Source organism: Mirounga leonina, unplaced genomic scaffold, assembly GCF_011800145.1.
Source record: "Mirounga leonina isolate KUSES-001 unplaced genomic scaffold, KU_Mleo_1.0 Mir_178, whole genome shotgun sequence".
Taxonomy (NCBI): domain Eukaryota; kingdom Metazoa; phylum Chordata; class Mammalia; order Carnivora; family Phocidae; genus Mirounga; species Mirounga leonina.
Genome location: NW_023270464.1, coordinates 5492251 through 5509208, shown reverse-complemented (window position 1 = coordinate 5509208; position 16958 = coordinate 5492251).

Below are 16958 nucleotides of genomic sequence, written 5' to 3'. Positions count from 1 at the left end.
GCCATGATCCCTGGTGTCCTGAGACTGAGCCCCACATAGGGCTCTCTGCTCAGCAAGGAGTCTGCTTCTCCCTCTGCCCTGCCCCCTGCCTATACACTCTCTCTCTCTCTCTCTTTCAAATAAATAAATAAAATATCTTAAAAAATGAGAAAAGAGAAACAAAAGAATAATATAGAACCTGAATGGATATAGAAGGTTGCAGGTTTATGGGAAAAGAATTTTGTTCTGTGAGGTCAAATCTGGCTAAGATTAAATGGATACATTTATAAGATTCTAATTATTTGTTTTAATTTTTCAAGTTTTTGTTTAAATTCTAGTTGCTTAACATACAGAATAATTATTAGTTTCAGGTGTAGAATCTAGTGATTCATTACGTACATATGACACCCAGTGCTCACAACAAGTGCCCTCCTTAATACCCATCAGCAACCTAACCCATCTCCCATCCTTCCGGTAACTCTCAGTTTGTTCAGTACAGTCAAGAGTCTGTTTCCTGTTTGCCTCATCTTTTATTTTTCCCCTGTACTCATTTGTTTTGTTTCTTAAATTCCACATATGAGTGAAATCATATAGTATTTGACTTTCCTGACTGACTCATCTCTCTTAGCATATACTGTCCAGTTCCATCCACGTTGTTGAAAATGGCAAGATTCTTTTCTTTTTCATGTCTGAGTAATATTCCATTGTAAATATGTACCATTTCTTTATCCATTCATCATGCCATGGATATTTGAGCTCTTTCCATCATTTGACTATTGTTGATAATGTTGCTATAAATATCAGGGTGCATGTATCCCTTCAAATCACTATTTTTGTATCCTTTGGGTAAATACCTAATAGTGCAATTGCTGAATAGTAGGGTAGTTCATTTTTACCTTTTTGAGGAACCTCCATACTGTTTTCCAGAGTGGCTGCACCAATTTTCATTATCACCAACAGTACAAGAGGGTTCCCCTTTCTCTGCATCCTTGCCAACATCTGTTATTTCCTGTGTTACTAATTTTAGTTAGTCTCACTGGTGTAAGGTGATATCTCATGATAATTTTGATTTGTATTTCCCTGATGATGAGTAATTTTGAGAATCTTTTCGTATGTCAGCCATCTGTATGTCTTCTTTGGGAAAGTATCTATCCATGTCTTCTGTCCATTTCTTAACTAGATTATTTTGGGGGGGGGTTGAGTTTGATAAGTTCTTTATAGATTTTTGATACTAACCCTTTATCATATATGCCATTTGCAAATATCTTCTCTCATTCCAGAGGCTGCATTTTAGTTTTGTTGATTGATTTCTTCACCATGCAGAAGCTTTTTATCTTGATGAGATCCTAATAGTTCATTTTTGAACTATTTTTTTGTTTTTATTTCTCTTGCCTCCAGGGACATGTCTAAAAAGAATTTGCTGCAGCCAACATCAAAGAGGTTACTGCCTGTGGTTGCCTCTAGGATTTTGATGGTTTCCTATCTCACATTTAGGTCTTTCATCCATTTTGATTTTATTTTTGTATAGGGCATAGTAAAGGGGTCCAGTTTCATTCTTCTGCATGTGGCTGTCCAGTTTTCCCAACACCATGTGTTGAAGAGACTGTCTTTTTTCCATTGGATATTCTTTCCTGCTTTGTTGAAGATTATTTGACCATACAGATTTGGTTTATTTCTGGGTTTTCTATTCTGTTCTGTTGACCTGTGTGTTTGTTTTTGTACCAGTACCATGTTGTCTTCATCACTGCAGATTTGTAATATAGCTTGAAGTCCAGAACTGCGATGCCTCCAGCTTTGTTTTTCTTTTTTAAGATTGCTTTAGGTATTTGGATTCTTTTGTGGTTCCATACAAATTTTAGGATTGTTTGTATTAGCTCTGTGAAAAACACTGTTGGTATTTTGATAGGGATTAAATTAAATGTATAGATCACTTTGGGTAGTATAGACATTTTAACTATATATTTTCTTCTAATCCATAAGCATAGAAAGTTTTTTTTTTCCATTTCTTTCTGTCATCTTCAATTTCTTTCATATGTGTTCTATAATTTGCAGAGTACAGATCTTTTACCTCTTTTTTTTACTGTTGTGTTTTCCTATTTTTTTTATTATGTTATGTTAGTTACCATATAGTACATCATTAGTTTTTGATGTAGTGTTCCATGATTCATTGTTTTAGAATAACACCCAGTGCTCTAGGCAATACATGTCCTCCTTAATACCCATCACTGTGCTAACCTATCCTCCTACCGCCCTCCCCTACAAAACCCTCAGTTTGTTTCTTGGAGTCCATAGTCTCTCATGGTTTGTCTCCCCCTCTGATTCCCCCCTCCTTTATTTTTCCCTTCCTTCTACTAATGTCTTCCATGCTATTCCTTATGTTCCACATGATAATTGACTTTCTCTCCTTGACTTATTTCATTTAGCATAATCTCCTCCAGTCCCATACATGTTGATGCAAAAGTTGGGTATTCATCTTTTCTAATGGCTGAGTAATATTCCATTGTATATATGGACCACATCTTCTTTATCCATTCATCCTTTGAAGGGCATCTTGGCTCTTTCCACAATTTGGCTATTATAGACATTGCTGCTAAGAACATTGGCATGCACGTGGCCCTTCTTTTCACTACATCTGTGTTTGGGGTAAATACCCAGTAGTGCAATTGCTGGGTCATATGGCAGCTCTATTTTTAATTTTTTGAGGAACCTCCACACTGTTTTCCAAAGTGGTTGTATCCCCACTTGCATTCCCACCAACAGTGTAAGAGGGGTCCCCTTTCTCCACAATCTCTCCAACATTTGTTGTTTCTTGCCTTATCAATTTTTTCCAGTCTAACTTTGATTAGGTTTATTCCTAGATATTTTATGGTTTTTGTGCAATTGTAAATGGGATTGATTTCTTGATTTCTCATTCTGCTGCTTTATTATTGGTGTACAGATTTACATACATTGATTTTGTGTCCTGTGGCTTTACTAAGTTTGTATATCAGTTCTAGCAATTTTTTAATGGAGTCTTTATGGTTTTGTATATACAGTATCATGTCATCTGCAAATAGTGAGTTTGGCTTCTTCCTTGCTGATTTGGATACATTTTATTTCTTGTTGTTGTCTGATTACTGAGGTTAAGACTTCCAGTACTAGTTAAATAACAATGATGAGAGTGGACATCCTTGTTTTGTTCATGCACATAGGGGAGAAGCTCTCAGTTTTTCCTCATTGAGAATGATATTAGCCATGGGTCTTTTATATATGGCCTTTATGATGTTGAGGTATGTTTCCTCTAAACCTACTTTGTGGAGGGTTTTTATAAGAATGATGTTGTACTGTCAAATGTGTTTCCTGCGTCTATTGAGAGGATCACATAGATCTTATCCTTTCTTTTATTAAAGTAGTGTATCATTTTGCTTAATTTACAAATATTGAATGATGCTTGCAGTCCAGGAATATATTCCACATGACTATGGAGAATGATTCTTTTAATGTTCTCTTGGATTCCATTTGCTAGTATCTTTTTGAGAATTTTTGTATCAGAGTTCCTCAGGGATATTAACCTGTAGTTCTCCTTTTTAGTGGGGTCTTTCCTGTTCCATTTTTGGTAGTTTTTAAGTTTCCACGAATTAACTCATTTCTTCCAGGTTGTCCAAATTGTTTGCATACAGTTTTTCATAATATTCTCTTGCAATTGTTTGTTTTCTGTGCTGTTGTTTTTGTTTTTTGTTTGTTTGTTTGTTTTTTCTCCTCTGTTGTTTGTGATTTTATTTATTTGGGTCCATCCTCTTTTCTTTTTGTTAAGTTTGGCTAGGGGTTTTTTTGTTTTTTTTTTCAATGAACCAGTTCCTGGTTTCATTGATCTGCTCTACTATTTTCTTCATTACTTTATCTTTTATTTCCGCTCTGATCTTTAGTATTTCCCTTCTTCTGCTGGCTTTAGGCTTTGTTTGTCGTTCTTTTTCTAGCTCCATTAGGTATAAGACTACGTTGCTCATTTGAGATTTTTCTTGATTCTTCAGGTCTGACTGTATTGCTATATACTTCCCTCCTATGAATACATGTGCTAAGTCCCAGACGTTTGGGACTATTGTGTTTTCATTTTCATTTTTCCCATGTATTTTTTTAAATTTCTTCTTTAATTTCCTGGTTGACCCATTTATTGTTTAGTAGCATGTTGTTTAACCACCCTGTATTTGTGGTGTTTCCAATATTTTTCCTGTGGTTGACTTCAACTTTCATAGTATTGTGGTCAGAAGATATGCATAGTATTTCAGTCGTTTTGTACTTGTTGAGACCATATTTGTGACATAGTATGTGATTGATTCTGGAGACTGTCCCAGGTGCACTTGAAAAGAATGTATATTTTGGTGCTTCAAGATTAAATGTTCTGAATATATCTGTTAAGACCATCTAATCCAGGGGCAACAGGGTGGCACTGTCAGTTGAGTGAATGACTCTTGTTTTTGGCTCAGGTCATGATCTCAGGATCATGAGATCAAGTCCCATGTCTGGTTCCATGCTCAGTGCAGAGTCTGCTTAAGTCTCTCCCTCTGTCCCTCCCCTCTCTGTGTGCATGCACACTCTCTCTCTCTTTCCACCCCTCTTTCTCTCTAAAAACAGAACTATTCTATGACCCAGCAATTTCACTACTAGGTATTTACCAAAAGGACACAAAAATATAGTTTCAAAGGGGCACATTCACCCCAATGTGTTTACCATCATTATCAAAAATAGCCAAACTATTGAAAGAGTCCAAACGTCCTTCAACTGATGAGTGGATAGAGAAGAAGAAGTGATGTGTGTGTGTGTGTGTGTGTGATGGAATATTACTCAGCCATGAAAAAGAATGAAATCTTGCCATTTGCAACGGCATGGATAGAACTAGAGTGTATTTTGCTAAGTGAAATAAGTCAGTTAGAGAAAGACAAATACCATACGATTTCACTCATATGTGGAATCTCAGAAACAAAACAAAACAAAAAAAAAAAAAAGAGAGAGAGAAGGAGGCAAACCATAAGAGACTCATAACTATAGAGAACAAACTGAGGGTTTCTGGATGGTGGTGGTTGAGGGGATGGGCTCAATGGGTGATGGGCATTAAGGAGTGCACTTGTGATGAACACTGGATGTTGTATGTAAGTGATAAATCACTAAATTCTACACCTGAAACCAATTTTGCCATATATATTAACTAACTGGAATTTAAATTAAAAACCTGAAAAAGAAAAGAAAATACCTCATTTGTCTAAGTATGGCTAATCTGACTTTCTTTTGATCTCTGTTTGCATGATACATATTTCTCCATCCTCACTTTCTTTTTTTTTTTGTTTTAAGATTTTATTTATTTATTTGACAGAGAGAGACACAGCGAGAGAGGGAACACAAGCAGGGGGAGTGGGAGAGGGAGAAGCAGGCTTCCCGCGGAGCAGGGAGCCTGATGCGGGGCTCGATCCCAGGACCCTGTGATCATGACCTGAGCCGAAGGCAGACGTTTAACGACTGAGCCACCCAGGCGCCCCCATCCTCACTTTCAAACTGCAGGTGTCTCTAGGTCTAAATTCAGTATTGAAGCAGGATACAAAATCAATGCACAGAAATCAGTTCCTTTCTCATACACTAACAATGCAACTGTAGAAAGAGAAATTAGAGAAATGATTCCATTTACAATAGTGCCAAAAAACCATAAGATACCTCAGAATAAACCTAGCCAAAGAGGTAAAGAATCTATACTCTAGGAACTACAAAACACCCATGAAAGAAATTGAAGAAGACACAAAAAGATGGAAAAATATTCCATGCTCATGGATCGGAAGAATAAACATTGTTAAAATGTCTATGATACCCAGAGCAATCTATACCTTCAATGCCATCCCGATCAAAATTCCAATGACATTTTTCAAAGTGCTGGAACAAACAATCCTAAAATTTGTATGGAATCAAAAAAGACCCCAAATCACCAAGGAAATGTTGAAAAAGAAAAACAAAGTCTGGGCATCCCGCTGCCCGATTTCAAGCTATATTACAAAGCAGTGATCACCAAGCCAGCATGGTACTGGCACAAAGACAAACATATAGACTGATGGAACAGAATAGAGAGCCCAGCTATGGACCCTCAACTCTATGGTCAAATAATCTTTGACAAAGCAGGAAAAAACCAGCAATGGAAAAAAGACAGTCTGTTCAATAAATGGTGCTGGGAAATTTGGACAGCCACATGCAGAAGAATGAAACTCGACCATTCTCTACCACCATACACAAAGATAAACTTAAAATGGATGAAAGACCTCAATGTGAGACAGGAATCCATCAAAATCCTAGAGGAGAACATAGGCAGTAACCTCTTTGACAACGCCCACAGCAACTTCTTTTAAGATACATCTCCAAAAGCTAGTGAAACAAAAGCAAAAATGAACTTTTGGGACTTGATCAAGGTATAAAGCTTCTGCACAGCAAAGGAAACAGTCAATCAAACAAAGAGGCAACCCACAGTATGGGAGAAGATATTTGCAAATGACATTACAGATAAAGGGCTGGTATCCAAGATCTAGAAAGAACTTCTCAAACTCAAAACCTAAAAAACAAATAATCAAGTTAAAAAATGGGCAGAACACATGAACAGACACTTCTCTGAAGAAGACATACAAATGGCTAACAGAAATATGAAAAAATGTTCATCATCATTAGCCATCAGGGAAATTCAAATTAAAACCACATTGAGTTAACACCTTACACCAGTTAGAATGGCAAAATGGACAAGGCAAGAAACAAAAAATGTTGGAGATGTTGTGAATAAAGGGAAACCCTCTTCCACTGTTGGTGGGAATGTAAGTTGGTACAGCCACTTTGGAAAACAGTGTGGAGGTGCCTCAAAAAATTAAAAATAGAGTTGTCCTATGGCCCAGCAATTGCATTACTGGGTATTTACCCCAAAGACATAGATGTAGTGAAAAGAAGGGCCATATGCACCTCAGTGTTCATAGCAGCAATGTCCACAATAGCCAAACTATGGAATGAGCCGAGACGCCCTTCAACAGATGAATGGATAAAGAAGATGTGGTCTATATACAGTGGAATATTACTCAGCCATCAGAAAGGATGAATACCCGACTTTTACATCCACATGGATGGGACTGGAGGAGATTATGCTAAGTGAAATAAGTCAAGCAGAGAAAGTCAATTATCATACAGTTTCACTTATTTGCGGAACATAAGGAATAGCGTGGAGGACGTTAGGAGAAGGGAGGGGAAAATGAAGGGGGGGAAATTGGAGGGAAAGATGAACCCTGAGAGACTATGGACTCTGAGAAACAAACTGAGGGTTTTAAAGGGGGGGTGTGGGGGGATGGGTTAGCCTAGTGATGGGTATTAAGGAGGGCACGTACTGCATGGAGCACTGGGTGTTATATGAAAACAATGATTCATGGATCACCACATCAAAAACAAATGATGTATTGTATGGAGACTGACATAACATAATAAAATAAAATTAAAAAAATAAATTGAGCCTTTCGTAGGAAGCATATAAATGGGTCTTATTTTTTATTTATTTAGTCACACTATGTCTTTTGATTGGAGTATTTAGTCCACTAACATTCAGAGTAATTATTGATAGGTATGTATCTATCTATGTTATTTGTGTCAATTTATTTATTGTTTTGTTGATGTTTTTGGAGATTTTTCTCTGTTCTTTCTAGTCTTTGTCACTTTTGGTATCTCCTTTCCACTCGAAGAGTCCCCATTAATATTTCTTGCAGGTCTGGTTTAGTGGTCACAAACTCCTTTAGGTTTCATTTGTCTGGGAAACTCTTCATCTGTCTTTCTATTCTGAATGATAGCTTTGCAGGAGAAAGTATTCTTGGCTTCAGTATTCTCCCATTCAGCACATTGAATATGTCCTGCCATTCTCTCTGGCCTGCCATGTTTCTGTGGAGAGATGTATAGGTAGCCTTATGGGTCTTCCCTTGTAGGTTAGGGACTTCTTTTGTCCTGCTTTTTTTCTTTATCCTACATTATGCAAATTTAACTACAATACGTCTTGGTATGGATCTGCTTTTTTTTATTTTGGTGGGAGTTCTCTGTGCTTCCTGGATTTGGATGTTTGTTTCCTTTCCCAGATTAGGGAAGTTTCCAGCTATTATTTCTTCAAATAAACTTTCTTCCTCCTTTTCTCTCTCTTCCTCTCTCTCTTCTCTCCCTTCCTATGATACAAATTTATTATGCTTTATGGAGTCACTGAGTTCCCTAAGTCTACTCTTGTGATTCATCCTTCTTTCTCTCTTTTGTTCAGCTTCATTATTTTCCATTTTTTTTATTAGTGTTCAATGATTCATTAGTTGCATATAACACTCAGTGCTCATCACAACACGTGCCCTCCTTAATACTCATCACCCGGTTACCCCATCCCCCTTCCCTTCCCTTCTGGAACCCTCAGTTTATTTCCCAGAGTCCAGAGTCTCTCATGGTTTGTCTCCCTTTCTGATTTCTTCCTATTATTCTATCTTCTCTATCACTTATTTGTTTCTCTGCTTCTTCCATCCTTGTGGTCATATATCCAGTGGTTTCAAATCACAGTTATTGCATTTTTCACTTCTGACTGTTTTTAATTCTTTTATCTCTGTGTTAAGGGTCTGCCTGATGTCTTCCATGCTTTTTTCAAGCCCAGCTAGTATCCTTATGATTGTTGCTTTAATTTCTCCATCAGGCATATTGCTTATATCTGTCTTGACTTGATCCCTGACTGTGATCTTTTCTTGTTCTTTACTTTGGGGTGAATTCCTTTGTCTTTTCATTTTATCTGGGTCTCTATCTTCTTCTCTGTGTTAGAAAAGCCTGTTGTGTTTCCTGCTTCTAAGCTTAATGGCTTTATGAAGAAGAGATCATATAGTATCCTGGGCCTGTCACTTCAGAGAGTGTTTCTAGTGTGTGTTGTATTAACTCTGCTGCTGTGTTTTGGCTTCTTTATCCCTCAGGTCAGTTGTCTACAGAGGCTGTCTTAGCCTGCACTGGGCAGTGTTTGGACCTTAAGCAAAGTGAAGTGAGTTTTGTTTTTTTTCTTTTTTAAGATTTTTTATTTGTTTATTAAGAGAGAGAGAGAGCAGGAGCAGGGGAGCAGAGGGAGAGGAAGAAGCAGGCTCCCTGCTGAGCAAGGAGCCCAATGTGGGACTCGATCCCAGGACCTGAGATCATGACCTGAGCTGAAGGCAAATGCTTAACCGACTGAGCCACCCAGGTGCCCAGAGTGAAGTGAGTTTTAACTAGGCATGCTCTGGTCTGCTTGTTAAATGATACCTGATGATACTTCCACTAGGCCTAAAACCTTGCAGAACTCTATGGTTGGTAGATGTGGTGCATGCAGAGGTTTCTGCTGGCCTTCTGGGGAAGGGTCTTGCTGTGCTGGACCTTATGCTCACTTGCCCAGGAAAAGCAGTACCAGCAGAGCACAGGAGGACAGGACTTAGTGTAAGCAGATTATGCAGCCAGATTAAGCACTGTGCTACTTACTAAAGTTAGTTTTTACAAAGGTGCAGGGGAAGGAAATGGTGCCAGCCCACTTCTTTGTCCATGGAGAGGGGTCTCCATGGTTGCTACTCTCAGGGTAACACTCCCAGAAGAGCAAATTATTTCCCCTCATGCATCCCAGGCATTTTTCAGATCACTCTTTTCGTGCTGCCTGTTTCCAGGTTGTTTGCCTGCCTGGAGCAGTGCAGTGCAATTTGGGCTCTATCCCAGACAAACCTACTGACTTTTAAAACTCCATACATTAGGGACCTGGTGTAGTGGGGACCTGTACTGCCTTCTCTGGGAGGGTCTCACCATGCTGGAACTGATGCAGGTTTGACCAGAAAGGGCAGTCACACCAGTGCACACAGGTATGGGATTTGGAGTAAAGCAGGCTAAATAACCAGTGTCTGGGTTTGCTGCCTTCAGCAAGCCTATCTGTGCCTATGCTGAGAGATGCAGAAGGGAAATGGCACCTGACTACTCTTTTGTCCCTGGAAAGGCAATGCCCCCTCTCATAGATGCACTCCAAAAAGAGCAATGTCTCCCTCATATGCCTTAGGTGATCCTCAGATTGTGTCCTCTGTCCCAGGGTTGCTTGTGCGCCCTCTCTCCAGGAGTACAGCAGTGTCCTCAGGTCTTTATCCCAGCTGAGACTGCTGACCGCTAAAATGTCAGTCTTTGAGCCCTGCTGGTTGCAAAAACTCATGAAAATCAGCCCCTCTCATTTTCCCAGCCAATGGCCTTGGGGAAGTGTTCTCCTTGTGTTTATCTCTGTGTGTTCCACTCCCTTTCACCTTCCTCCATGACCAGGGCTCCCGCCACTTTGCAGCACTCATGATCTGCTTCTCCCCCCAACATCTCCGCACTTCCTACTTTCCAGTGTGGCCTCTCCTCTCCCTCTAGTTGTCCAGTTTGTTCTGTCAGTCCTCGGGTTGACTTCTTAACTATTCAGAATAATTTGATAGTTAACGAGTGTGTTCAGAGGATGAGACAAGCCTAGGGTCTTCCTACTACACCACCATCTTAGCTGCCTCCTCTATAAAATCCATTTTAAAATGAGTCCAATAAGGTATTGATATAAACTGAAAGTTTGATTTTTCTCTCTGTTAAAGTGATAGTTTCTTAGATTACTGGTTTGTTCCTTTTTTTTAAAATTTTTGACTGTTATTTATTTTTCATTTTTATTATTGTTATGTTAATCACCATATATTACACCATACATTACATCATTAGTTTTAGATGTAGTATTCCATGATTCATTGTTTGTGCATAACACCCATTGCTCCATTTAGAACGTGCCCTCTTTAATACCCATCACCAGGCTAACCCATCCTCCCACCCACCTCTCCTCTAGAACCCTCAGTTTGTTTTTCAGAGTCCATTGTCTCTCATGGTTCATCTCCACCTCCAATTCCCCCCCCTTCATTCTTTCCCTCCTACTATCTTCTTTTTCTTTTTTTACTTAACATATATTGCATTATTTGTTTCAGAGGTACAGATCTGAGATTCAACAGTCTTGCACAATTCACAGTGCTTACCAGAGCACATACCCTCCCCAGTGTCTATCACCCAGTCACCCCATCCCTCTCACCCCAACCCCCACTCCAGCAACCCTCAGTTTGTTTCCTGAGATTAAGAATTCCTCATATCAGTGAGGTCATATGATACATGTCTTTCTCTGTTTGACTTATTTCGCTCAGCATAATACCCTCCAGTTCCATCCATGTCATTGCAAATGGCAATATTTCATTCCTTTTGATGGCTGCATAATATTCCATTGTATATATATACCACATCTTCTTTATCCATTCATCTGTCAATGGACATCTTGGCTCTTTCCACAGTTTAGTTATTGTGGACATTGCTGCTATAAACGTCGGGGCGCTCGTACCCCTTCGGATCCCTACATTTGTATCTTTGGGGTAACTACGCCATAGTGCAATTGATGGATCGTATGGTAGCTCTATTTTATATACTGTTTTCCAGAGTGGCTGCACCAGTTTGCATTCCCACCAACAGTGTACGAGGAAACCCCTTTCTCCGCATCCCCGCCAACATCTGTCCTTTCCTGACTTGTTAATTTTAGCCATTCTGACTGGTGTGAGGTGGTATCTCACTGAGGTTTTGATTTGGATTTCCCTGATGCCGAGCGATATTGAGCACTTTTTCATGTGTCTGTTGGCCATTTGGATGTCTTCTTTGGAAAAATGTCTGTTCATGCCTTCTGCCCATTTCTTGATTGGATTCTTTGTTCTTTGGGTGTTGAGTTTGATAAGTTCTTTCTAGATTTTGGATACTAGCCCTTTATCTGGTATGTCATTTGCAAATATCTTCTCCCATTCTGTCGGTTGTCTTTTGGCTTTATTGCCTGTTTCTTTTGCTGTGCAAAAGCTTTTTATCTTGATGAAGTCCCAATAGTTCATTTTTGCTCTTGCTTCCCTTGCCTTTGGTGATGTTTCTAGGAAGAAGTTGCTGTGCCTGAGGTCAAAGAGGCTGCTGCCTGTGTTCTCCTTTAGGATTTTGATGGACTCCTGTCTCACATTGAGGTCTTTTAACCACTTTGAGTCTGCTTTTGTGTGTGGTGTAAGGAAATGGTCCAGTTTGATTCTTCTGCATGCGGCTGTCCAATTTTCCCAAAACCATATGTTGAAGAGACTGTCTTTGTACCATTGGACATTCTTTCCTGCTTTGTCAAAGATGAGTTGACCATAGAGTTGAGGGTCCTTTTCTGGGCTCTCTATTCTGTTCCATTGATCTATGTGTCTGTTTTTGTGCCAGTACCATATTGTCTTGATGATGACAGCTTTGTAATAGAGCTGAGAGTCTGGAATTGTTATGCCGCCAGCTTTGCTTTTCTTTTTCAACATTCTTCTGGCTATCCGGGGTCTTTTCTGGTTCCATACAAATTTTAGGATTATTTGTTCCATTTCTTTGAAAAAAGTGGATGGTATTTTGATAGGGATTGCATTGAATGTGTAGATTGCTCTAGGTAGCATTGGCATCTTCACAATATTTGTTCTTCCAATCCATGAGCCTGGAATGTTTTTCCATTCCTTTGTGTCTTCCTCAAATTCTTTCATGAGTATTTTATAGTTTTCTGAGTACAGACCCTTTACCTCCTTGGTTAGTTTTTTCCTAGGTATCTATGGTTTTGGCTGCAATGGTAAATGGAACTGACTCCTTAATTTCTGTTTCTTCTGTCTTGTTGTTGGTGTATAGGAATGCCACTGATTTCTGTGCATTGATTTTATATCTTGCCATTTGACTGAATTCCTGTATGAGTTCTAGCAGTTTTGGGGTGGAGTCTTTGGGGTTTTCCACATAAAGTATCATATCATCTGCAAAGAGTGAGAGTTTGACTTCTTCTTTGCCAATTTGGATGCCTTTGATTTCTTTTTGTTGTCTGATTGCTGTGGCTAGGACTTCTAATACTATGTTGAAAAGCAGTGCTGATAGTGGACGTCCCTGCCGCATTCCTGACCTTAGGGGGAAAGCTCTCAGTTTGTCCCCATTAAGAATGATATTCGCTGTAGGTTTTTCATAGATGGCTTTTATGATATTGAGGTATGTACCTTCTTTTTTTTTTAAGATTTTATTTATTTTTTTGACAGAGAGAGACATAGCGAGAGCAGGAACACAAGCAGGGGGAGTGGGAGAGGGAGAAGCAGGCTTCCTGCAGAGCAGGGAGCCCAATGTGGGACTCGATCCCAGGACCCTGGGATCATGCCTTGAGCCGAAGGTAGACGCTTAATGACTGAGCCACCCAGGCACCTAAGGTATGTACCTTCTATGCCTATACTCTGAAGAGTTTTGATCAAGAAAGGATGCTGTACTTTGTCAAATGCTTTTTCTGCATCTATTGAGAGGATCATATGGTTCTTGTTCTTTCTTTTGTTAATGTATTGTATCACATTGATTGATTTGCTGATGTTGAACCAACCTTGCAGCCCAGGGATAAATCCCCCTTGGTCGTGGTGAATAATCCTTTTAATGTCTGTTGGATCCTATTGGCTAGTATTTTGGTGAGAATTTTTGCATCCATGTTCATCAGGGATATTGGTCTGTAATTCTCCTTTTTGATGGGGTCTTTGTCTGGTTTGGGGATCAAGGTAATGGTGCCCTCACAAAATGAGTTTGGAAGTTTTCCTTCCATTTCTATTTTTTGGAAATTTTCAGAAGACTAAGTATTAATTCTTCTTTAAATGTTTGGTAGAGGGGCGCCTGGGTGGCTCAGTTGGTTGGGCGATTGCCTTCGGCTCAGGTCATGATCCTGGAGTCCCAAGATCGAGTCCTGCATCGGGCTCCCTGCTCGGCAGGGAGTCTGCTTCTCCCTCTGACCCTCCTCCCTCTCATATGCTCTCTTTCTCTCTCATTCTCACTCTCTCAAATAAATAAATAAAATCTTAAAAAAAAATAAGTGACTCATTTAATGTTTAAAATAAATAAATAAATAAATAAATAAATAAATAAATAAATAAATATTTGGTAGAATTCCCCTGGGAAGCCATCTGGCCCTGAGCTTTTGTTTTTTGGGAGATTTTTGATGACTGCTTCAATTTCCTTCGTGGTTATAGGTCTGTTCAGGTGTTCTATTTCTTTCTGGTTCAGTTTTGGTAGTTGATAAATCTCTAGGAATGCATCCATTTCTTCCAGGTTATCTAATTTGCTGGCATAGAGTTGCTCATAATATGTTCTTATCATTGTTTGTATTTCTTTGGTGTTGGTTGTGATCTCTCCTCTTTCATTCATGATTTTGTTGATTTGGGTCATTTCTCTCCTATTTTTGATAAGTCTGGCCAGGGGTTTATCAATCTTGTTAATTCTTTCAAAGAACCAGCTCCTGGTTTCGTCGATCTGTTCTACTGTTCTTTTAGTTTCTATTTCATTGATTTCTGCTCTGATCTTTATGATTTCTCTTCTCCTGCTGGGTTTAGGCTTTATTTGCTGTTCTTTCTCTAGCTCCTTTAGGTGTAGGGTTTTGTTGTATACTTGAGACTTTTCTTGTTTCTTGAGAAAGGCTTGTATTGCTATATACTTTCCTCTCAGGACTGCCTTTGCTGCATCCCAAAGATTTTGAATAGTTGTGTTTTCATTTTCATTGGTTTCCATGAATTTTGTTTTAATTCTTCTTTAATTTCCTGGTTGACCCATTCATTCTTCAGTAGGATGCTCTTTAGCCTCCATGTATTTGAGTTCTTTCAGACTTTCCTCTTGTGATTGAGTTCTAGTTTCAAAGCACTGTGGTCTGAAAATAGGCAGGGAATGTTCCTAATCTTTTGGTACCAGTTGCGACCTGATTTATGACCTAAGATATGATCGATTCTGGAGAATGTTCCATGGGCACTAGAGAAGAATGTGTATTCCTTTGCTTTGGGATGGAATGTTCTGAATAAGTCTGTGAAGTCCATTTGGTCCAGTGTGTCATTTAAAGTCTTTATTTCCTTGTTGATCTTTTGCTTAGATGATCTGTCCATTTCAATGAGGGGGGTGTTAAAGTCCCCCACTATTATTGTATTGTTGTCAATGTGTTTCTTTGCTTTTGTTATTAATTGCCTTATATAACTGGCTGCTCCCATGTTAGGGGTATAGATATTTACAATTGTTAGATCTTCTTCTTGGATAGACCCTTTCAGAAGGATATAGTGTCCTTCCTCATCTCCTATTACAGTCTTTGTTTTAAAGTCTAATTTGTCTGATATAAAGATTGCCACCCCAGCTTTCTTTTGGTGTCCATTAACATGGTAAATGGTTTTCCACCCCCTCACTTTCAATCTGGGGGTGTCTTTGGGTCTAAAATGTGTCTCTTGCAGATAGCATATCAATGGGTCTTGTTTTTTAATCCAGTCTGATAGCCTGTGTCTTTTGATTAGGACATTTAGCCCATTTACATTCAGAGTAACTATAGAAAGATAGGAATTTAGTGCCATTGTATTGCCTGTAAGGTGACTGTTACTGTATATTGTCTGTGTTCCTTTCTGGTCTATGTTGCTTTTAGGCTCTCTCTTTGCTTAGAGGACACTTTCAATATTTATTGTAAGGCTGGTTTCGTGTTTGCAAATTCCTTTAGTTTTTGTTTGTCCTGGAAGCTTTTTATCTCTCCTTCTATTTTCAATGACAGCCTAGCTGGATATAGGATTCTTGGCTGCATATTTTTCTCATTTAGTGCTCTGACTATATCATGCCAGTCCTTTCTGGACTGCCAGTTCTCTGTGGATAGTTCTGTTGCCAATCTAATGTTTCTACCCTTGTAGGTTACATATCTCTTCTCCCAAGCTGCTTTCAGGATTTTCTCTTTGTCTCTGAGACTTGTAAGTTTTACTATTAGATGTCAGGTTGTTGACCTATTTTTATTGATTTTGAGAGGGGTTCTCTGTGCTTCCTGGATTTTCATGCCTGTTTCCTACCCCAAATTAGGGAAGTTCTCTGCTATAATTTGCTCCATTATACCTTCTGCCCCTCTCTCTCTTTCTTCTTCTTCTGGGATCCCAATTATTCTAATGTTGTTTCATCTTATGGTATCGCTTATCTCTTGAATTCTGCCCTTGTGACCCAGTAGTTGTTTCTCTCTCTTTTTCTTAGCTTCTTTATTTTCCATCATTTGGTCTTCTATATCACTGATTCTCTCTTCTGCCTCATATATCCTAGCAGTTAACGCCTCCATATTTGATTGCACCTCATTAATAGCCTTTTTGATTTCGACTTGGTTAGATTTTAGTTCTTTTACTTCTCCAGAAAGGGTTTCTCTAATAACTTCCATGCTTTTTTCAAGCCCAGTTTTATCTTTAAAATCATGATTCTGAACTCTAGGTCCGACATCATACCAATGTCTGTATTGAGTAGGTCCCTGGCAGTCGGTACTACCTCTTGTTCTTTTTGTTGAGGTGATTTTTTCCATCTTGTCATTTTGTCCAGAGGAGAATAGATTAATGAGAGAACAAAATGCTAACAGGTAACAACGTTTCCAGAAAATACACTCTAAACAAATCAGAAAAGACCTGAATCAGGGAGAAAAGAAAGGGAAAGAGAGAAAAAAGAAAAAGAAAAGAAAAAGAAAAAAAAAAAGAAAAAGATAAAGATAAAAAGAAGAAAAAAGCAAACAAAACAAAACAAAACAAAAAACAGAATATGATCAAATATGATCAGGGTGGTGCATAGATCAATGCCACACACTAGATTTTGGGTGTATTTTGGTCTGTTAGAAGAAAGTGCCTCCCAAAATTTTAAAGAAAGAGAAACTTATATATGTACAAAAATAATGGTTGATATGATGCAGGGATGGAATATGACTGTAGAGATGAACATTATAAAAAATATTATAAAAGGAATTGATAAGAAGTTGTTTGAGAAAAGAAAGAAGAGGTTTAAAAAAAAGGGGGAGAGAATATGATCAGGCAGGAGAGTAAAAAAAAAACATACACTAGAGATTTAGGGTATATTTTGATCTGTTAGAAGAAACTATCTCAAAATTTTAAAGAGAGAACAACATA